The sequence below is a fragment of the Lygodium microphyllum genome, chromosome 8, assembly GCF_053477565.2.
Source record: "Lygodium microphyllum isolate KBCC chromosome 8, Lygodium_microphyllum_v1.1.10, whole genome shotgun sequence".
Classification (NCBI taxonomy): domain Eukaryota; kingdom Viridiplantae; phylum Streptophyta; class Polypodiopsida; order Schizaeales; family Lygodiaceae; genus Lygodium; species Lygodium microphyllum.
The window spans coordinates 96,683,209-96,691,576 of NC_141142.1; the positions used below are offsets into that span (position 1 = coordinate 96,683,209).

At 40.3% G+C, this 8,368-nt stretch overlaps 1 pseudogene; it reads right to left on the bottom strand.

Moving 5' to 3' along the window:
• Window positions 1-725: 725 nt before the first annotated feature.
• LOC148032634 (eukaryotic translation initiation factor 3 subunit B-like) lies at window positions 726-4,554 on the bottom strand (annotated as a pseudogene).
• Between the last annotated feature and the right edge of the window lie 3,814 nt (window positions 4,555-8,368).

The following is an 8,368-nucleotide window of genomic DNA, read 5'->3' on the forward strand; positions in this document are numbered from 1 at the left end:
GGTTGCATAGAAAATTTTAGGGGCTAAAATCTTCAGAATTTAGTCCAGGTGTCCTCATATAAGTTTTAAATCACGAGTGGGGCTAGGATAGTTTTCCGAATAGGATCAGACTAGGATTAGGACTAAATCTAATGGATGTAAAGTATTGCATGTGGCATATGCTTTGATAGAGACATTTGAGAATGACATGAGGTCCTATAGCCCCCTCTCTTGCCAACCTGTCACAAAAGTGTTTACCGTAGAAGAATCTGCAACAAAGACGGCTAGCTTGATGTAGACAATACGAGTCTTGAGACTAGGAAGACCATGAATTGAGAGAAGAGAGAAGCCCAAGTCAAGAACATGTAGGGACTCAAAAACAAAGCTCGATAAACGATTTGACAATAGAGGCAAGGTACCAATATCACTAATAGGCACAAAGAAACGTCACCAGTAGTGATGATACCCTCAAATGGACAGAGAACCTGTAGTAAATCACCTTGCGGAGTCATAGGACTAAGGGGAGTACAGAGGCCTCGAACAGATTACCTAAGGGATGTCCAATCAAGAATGAGTGAGCCAAGTCTATGAATCAACTCGGAGACAATAGCAAGGATATCAAAGGCATCATAACCTACCAAAAAAGAGCAACCAAAGGCCATGGGATAGCCATGCAAGCAATAGGGGATGGTAGCTTGATGACAAAGGAAAGAGATCACCACATGAAAGAAAGGACACTATAATCCCTAAAGAACCTCCTCATGATTCTCAAAATCCCCCTTTGAAACAAGAAGGGCCAAAGAATCCATAACCACATCTTGAGATAGCTTACAAATATGGATTGAAGGCCGAAATGCTATTAGCAAGGTTAAATATCACCAGTAATTATCTTTTACCATGGGCTTGTTTTGGGTGTGGGTATTACTTAATTCAGTTTCAGGCTTTAGCTACTTTCATGACAGCAACCCTCCCACGGCAGGAAATAAACATGAAACCAAGGTAGAAGCATGCAAAATCTATGCACATGGCTGAGCCATTAATCTCAAAATTGAAAAGAAACCATAAATCTTCCACTTAATAATGAACAAACTCGTTATCTTCATCATCTTCATCCATAGCTTCAACCATTATACAAGAACAAAAGGAAAAAGAAGAATTTCTGCACAAAAGACAGAGGAGAGAGGAGAGAGAACAACTTTTTGCACCACCAAAAAGGAGAGTATGCGATTGGACAAGAGAGGAAAGGGAGAGAGGCACATAACCATTCGTGCACTCCACCCCACCTCTTCCCCAAAAAGCACACCCCTTCGTATTTTATTATTTCTTTGACACTTTGATACATTTGATATCATAAGACCTTTGGCCTTTAATTTTGAGTATTCCTACCCTTTACCAATGCATGCACGTAACACTTTTGTGTATACCATTTATTTATTATGGATGTGGATGTGGATGTGGCCCCCTCATGTAAGTGTGTATTTTAGTGATTTTGTAACAATGTACTTGTTATCTTTTTTACAATAGATGAAATTGCGATATATGCATGGACATTTTTGTGCCTTGTTTTTATGCTTCTTTTGATGTCATCATTTCAATGATTTGGAGTTGTACTAGGAATGCAAGAATTTGCAATCTCAAACTTTTCCATGGGCTTCTTTTGGGTGCGGGCATTAGTGATGTGGGAAAACACATGAACATAGAATGAGTTTTCCACTAGCTATAGCATTTTTATAGATCCAAGCTTGGTATAATAATCATCAATCAGCATCCAAAGCTCTATGTACTCCAAGCCAAAAGCCTCACAAACCCCATGTGTCTGCAACCCTCATGTACTTAACTATGGCTTACAATGAAATGCCAAAAATGTGTACCTTGTAGCATGTCATAATGCTCTTCATCTTTAAGCTGTACTATAGCATCCCGTAGAGCATCTTCATGTTTTTTATTTATAGCTAAAAATCTTTCCAAGTTGCGTATCTCCCTGCGTATTCTTGCTGACTCTTTCCCAGCCTATCACACATATACCAACCAGAGTGTTTGAGCAAAGCACAATGAAATAATGTGTAGTCATATGTGTATAGTGAAACTTGCAAGGTGCATGCCTGGCCTTGAATACAAAACATTAACGTACATTGTGTAGCTCGCTACAAATTGATTCAAGTTTTGCATCCCCTTGCTCCTCTTCTCATACAGTGTGTAGATGATGTGTCTCCTTCTTAAGCAAAGAAGAATTCTATTGAGAAAAGAAAAGCTTGTAAATTCTAGCAAACTACCTGACCAAACATTCTACTAGTACATGTTGGCATAAGAAAGCATAAGCATGCACAAAGTTTAATTGTAGCTTAAAAAATGGGAAAGCAGAGTGATAACAAGCCTGCAATTCAGTTGCACACCTTTTTAATACTGGAAGATTCAACTAGATATGTGAAGCAATTAGTTTGACAATATTCCTCCCACCGATTCAGGTACTTTTCCAGCTTTTCTTGAAGAGTATTGAACACTACATCAAAGCCCTTTAAGACAACACAAATAAGTATCAAGAAAGACCTGCACAAGGAATAGAAAGAGGCTCAATAGTGTCTGGTTGATTTGCTCCGAGGACACACATGCTAGAATTATCAAAACACACACACACACAAATACAAAGGCCATGAGCAAGCAAATTGTACAATTTGGTTAGGAAAAGAAAATGTTCCAGCTAAATATTCGATTTTAATACCAACTAAAGTCCACGACATTGTCTTCTCTCAAATATTTCTTATCAAGAAGACCCATGGTCTCAGTCTCATCATACACACTGATTGCATTCTTGCCTATCCGAGTAAAATACTTATCATCTCTGCATCCCACCCATCTGCAGCAGAAAGAAAGCCTCCATTAATCTCAGTTAACTTAAAATCATAACAGAGAAATAGAGAATAAGCATAGAATAACTATACCTAAACACTGGCCAAGAGACACCTGCCACACCTCCTGTTCCACCAGTTGCAAAATCATCTGCACTTCCCTTAACTTCTCTAAGCACTTTCCCAGTCCTCACATCATAAATATTAAGTGTCACCCTCTAGATAAACATATCTAGACATCGATAAACACTTGTGTAGGCAGTTTTCCAAAGAACAAATAAAATTCATCAATAACCTGTGTATCTCTGGGGTTGCTTGGTTCATGACTACTATATGTTATGATATATTTCTCTCCTGGAGAGAAGTCAATCAGCCTAACTTGAAAGAGCAGATCACAAAATTGATACAAGACCCATCATTCATATTCAGCAACATTCCCAAATTACAAACCATAAACCAGAGAAGATGAGTCATACTTGAGGATGTATTCGTTTAAAGGTCTGGGCACCACCCCATATAGCTGCACCTTGTCTATGAATTGTGGCAAGGTAAGACCCAAGGGGAGAGCATTGCACAAAGCTCTCTATCCAAAATTATTGCAAAAGCTAGTTGTCAATATACAACATGTTCTTTTGCTAGAACTACCTAAACTGCAGAAAATTCAAGTTATAGAACAGTGGTAAACAGGGTCAGGTTTCCCTAATCTGGTGTCATTCCAATAAACTTTAGTCTCTAATTCAAATTGAATGACAAGCTAGTCTCGACATCGTGCATTCTTCATCGAAGTTAAAAGATATTCCTCAATACACGTAAATCAGGATGAGATCATACCTAAGCAATCTAGAATGGTACAGATGCACCTGTAAGAGGAGAGGAGTAGAATCGCAGATAAGGAGAATTGATCAGTGCAGGTGTAGTATAGCTGGAGTGGGTTAATGGATAGTTGGAAATAGGAAGGAGAAGCTTGATGTGTAACAGTGGAAGCTTCTTTGTATGGTGAGAATGAAGGTTTTTATTGTATGGGCTAGTACAACCATGGAAGGAAACACTTTGTTGGGAACCCCTCCATATTAATATTCTTTTTAAAATCGTGTTTTTCCTTTTGAATTTTGAATAGAGCATGCATGTTTATCACCCAAAGGAATTTTTCTGACACTTTCGTATACTTGTCAAATTCATCAAACATGTTGATCGCAAAAACATGGGACTTATCCAATTTGTAGCCATTAGTTTGTTCTCTAGCTGTTTGAGCCCTCCTGAAAGCATGAAAATTGTATAAATTATAAGTTCAAAGACCAAATGTATGATCCAAACCTGGAATTCAATTATACCACACAAACAAAAATCAAACAACAATCTACAAATTGGCATTCACATCTGACAGTCTAGCTAGACCTGAGGTATTGTGTACTCTATAAAAGCATAGCCTTTAGTCTTTTCAGTTTCTTCATCCTTGGGCGTCCAAAGGCCATGCTCTCAAATAGCTCCAATTTGACCAAAAATCTTCCAACACACCCTCAAGATTCTCATAATTTTCTAAAAACAATTGGCATCAAGAAAATGACAACCATGCGCACCTCTTGATCTTGAAATCTTCACCAGGGGGTAAGATAATGTCGTTGAGGTTGACTTGGGAGAAGTCGATCTTAAGCTAGTGGATGACATCCTCTTGCAGGTTAGGGGCGAGGCGATGGGGAGCTTGCGGCGGCAACTCAGCGAGTTGCGCCATAGCCGTGAGCTCATAGGAATAACACAGAGAGAGGGACGATAGGCCCTCCAACCAATCCTTACACTACAACATATAGACCCAATAGCGACGCTTAAAGCGATGGAATTATTCATGGAAAAATTACCCCTATCATCGCTATTAGCGACGCGATCGATTCGTCACTATTAGCATCGCTATTTGCATTGCTATTAGCATCGCTAACCTAATTAGCGACGCTAATAGAGACACAAATAGCGATGCTAATAGAGATGCTAATAGTGACACAAATAGTGAGGATAATAGAGATGCTAATAGCGACGCTAATAGCGATGCTAATAGTGACGGTTTGCAGAGTAAATTTCTGATGCAAATAATGAAGGTTACGGAGGGGAAAGGAATTAGGTGGCAGGGCATGCAGCCCTACCACCCTTCTAGCTATATGCACTAAATGTTCTTGCATAATTCATTTGCCAATGTCATCTACACCTAATGTCTAAAAATTGTGTATTAGATTTAAAAAAAAAATTGAATCCTTTGATTGCAAAAGCTAGATATAATCAATTCAAAAAGGTATTTCGCAAGGAGCTTTTTCATCACTTGCTTAGACCTGAGAAGAAAAAGAGCTTGTGATTGCAAAAGCTAGATATAATCAATTCAAAAAAGTATTACTCATGGAGCTTTTTTATCACTTGTTAGGCTCAAGAAGAAGAGCTTCACTTCAAGCTTTCATTATAGTCAGGACCTTGAGGTATGAATAAGTCCCATTGATCTTCTGCTCACTCCAGCTTATTCCAAACTCGTTCAAGTCTTTTTGGGGGAGCATTTGGAAATTTGTAAGAGTTATACCATGGTGTTGGAGCTAGAAACACTTATATAGGGAGTGGTAGTGTCTCTATGCTCTACTTCTTCCTTCTTATTTTTACCTACGTCTAAGTCATCTTCTCTCTCTTCTTTCTTGTCTTCACCCTCAATCTCAATGGATGGAGGTGTTTTAAGATCAAAAGAATCAAGCTCATCCCCCCCCTTCTCAAACTCCATTTCTTGAGCTCAGACTAGTTGTTGTACTCCAAGTAGATCCCTGAAATGAACGAATTTCTCTTTACCAAGTGATTTGGTAAAGATATCTACTACCAGGTCTTCTGTCTTCACATGAAGTAGATCAATCTATCCTGCAAGCACCATTTCCTTGATGAAATTTTAATGAACCTCTATGTGTTTGGGTCTAGCATGATAGATGGGGTTAGTAGCCAGCATTACATTACTGAGATTCTCACAATGTAATGTGACTTTGCTGTCCAACTAGATACCCAAATCATGTAGTAATTTCACAAGATAAACTGCTTTGCATGCTGCTAAGGTTGCACCCCTGTATTCTGTCTCTGTATACTAGATAAAGCAATGGTGGACTACTTCTTACTACTCTAGCTGATCATACTGTTGCCCAAACTGAAAGCATAACCACTGGTTGACCTCCTGTCATAGACCAACTAGCCCAATCAGCATCCTTATAACCTGTCAAGTAAAATGATTTACCATGCTCATAAAACATCCCATAATCAGCAATACCCTTCACGTACCGCATAATCCTCTTGACTACATGTAAGTGTGGCTTACGAGGTTTGTGCATAAATTGGCTAATCAGCCCCACTGCATAACTCAGGTTAGGATGGGTAATAGTAAGGTAAATCAGGCTGCCCACCATCTGTCTGTACATAGTGACATTCTCGATCTTAGTCCCAATATCAATTGCAAGTTTGACATTTTGATCCAATGGTGTTTCCATGGCTTTACACTCCATCATGCTATATTTCAGCAACATATAATGAGCATATTGTTTTTGCAACAACCATTTATCTTAAGGTGTAGACACAACCTCAATCCCGAGAAGTACTTTTGCTCACCAAGATCCTCAACTTTGAATTCAACCTGTAACATTGCTTTAATTTCAGCAATACCATGATCATTATCTTCAATGATGATCAAATCATTGACATAAACCACCAGAAAAACATTAGATTCTGAAAAAAAATGGATAGATTTGCGCGACACCTTTGTGTTGCCGGCCCATTGTGAACAGGTGCATGGACTCATTTGCTTGCTAATTGTATTACGACATAGTTTATGTCACAATGGTTTGAACTCTCTTGTACGTGTTTGTGAACAAGTAATCTTCTATCCAAACTCCTGACAACCTCGATGGTGGTATGTTATATCTTCAACTCCCCGAAGTGCAAGAACATATGATCAAAGTGATGTTCCGAGCATAGATGAAGATAATATGCAAATAGAGGGGTCGATATTACAAGGGGTGGAGGCCGTCGAAAGCTTGGAGCCAGCATCGGCTAACAATGATGAAAATATAGGAGTCCAAGAATTCTTTGAGAACGAGGTGGATTCATTCTTTTGTGGTGACATGTCTATCAACCTTCCAGTGTATGTGGAGTTGTGTCAGGAGATTAATATGGGACCATAGGATACTTTATACTTGGAGCATCCACTTACTCAATTCATTGACCAATTGCTTATAAGGGTACATATGATATGCATTTTAAGTGAGATTTTTTTAAATGATTTATATTACTGTGCTTTGTATGATTTAAATTGATTATTCTAACATCATTTTTTGTCTGTGTAGGTGACATTTTTAGGATGAGTCAAGAGATGAGCGATAAGGAGTTACATGACATCTTCACATGCATGTCTCTAGACCAGATCGCGAGATTCAGAGAGATGGCAGACCAGGAGCTGTCTCGGTCTTCGTCAGGGCGCTTTGCTAGATCTATTCAGTGCAATCGGATGCTTCGGCTTTGAGCAGATGAGCTCGACGCTCACGACTTGGACCAGAGGAAGGGAGTGCATCGGGATCAGGGGGATGCTGCAGAGATACAGAGGCAGTGAGCCCATGGTCGACATGGGATACAGGTGTGACTCCTCGCTCTCGTGGCCCTTCCAGGGAGCGTGGTTCGGGCTCAGGTGGATGCTGTGGAGGCACGGACGTGGTGTCTCCATCTTATCGTTCAGGTAGAGCTGCATCACCTCAGGGATTTGTCACACCTGTGGGGACATCTACTCCAGTTACTCCGGCTTTTGCTCACCTGTTAGTATAGGTGGCACCCCTGTGGATACCACTCTGAGAGATATTACCCCGGTCGGTACACTGGATGCACAGGGGTCTCCTGGATATGCCCAGGAGCATGGACACAGATGGGAGAGGACCCATCTTAGGCAGACTCTAGGGGGTTATGGATATCTAGTCGATAGTAGATCAGGAGCCATCATCATGAATGATGAGGGGAGGAGGGTGATGGCTCGCATGAGAGAGTTGTGCCAACAAGTTTTTCGGCACAACGTCTTGGATCATTGGAAGAACATACCAGAGGGGAGCAAGAACTACATAGTAGCATCCTTGCACGAGGAGTTTTCAGTACCAACCTTAGTAGATAGATTCTCTACGGGCTGGATGATGGATTGCATACATGCATACATGTCACATAAACGATCCGACGCACGCAAGGAAATCAAGAGTGGGGCTGCAAAGCCCGAGTGGTTAGATGCAGACGAATGGCGCCGACTGAGGGAGGAGGCTACAGATTCTCCAGGACATTGGAGTCAGCAATGCGAGGCGGCGAGGGCACGACTCGAGACCGGAGTAGTCCATCATCTTGGGAGTGGCGGCCACAGGATATATTTGGAGGACTTTGTAAGTTTTTCTTTTGTTTTGCTTGTTTATTTTTTTGAAATATTCTTTGTACTGACAATCATGTTTCTAATAGTTAGCATTTTGTTTTCTTTGCAGCACTCCATTACAAATCGCGATCTGACTAGCCTTGAGACT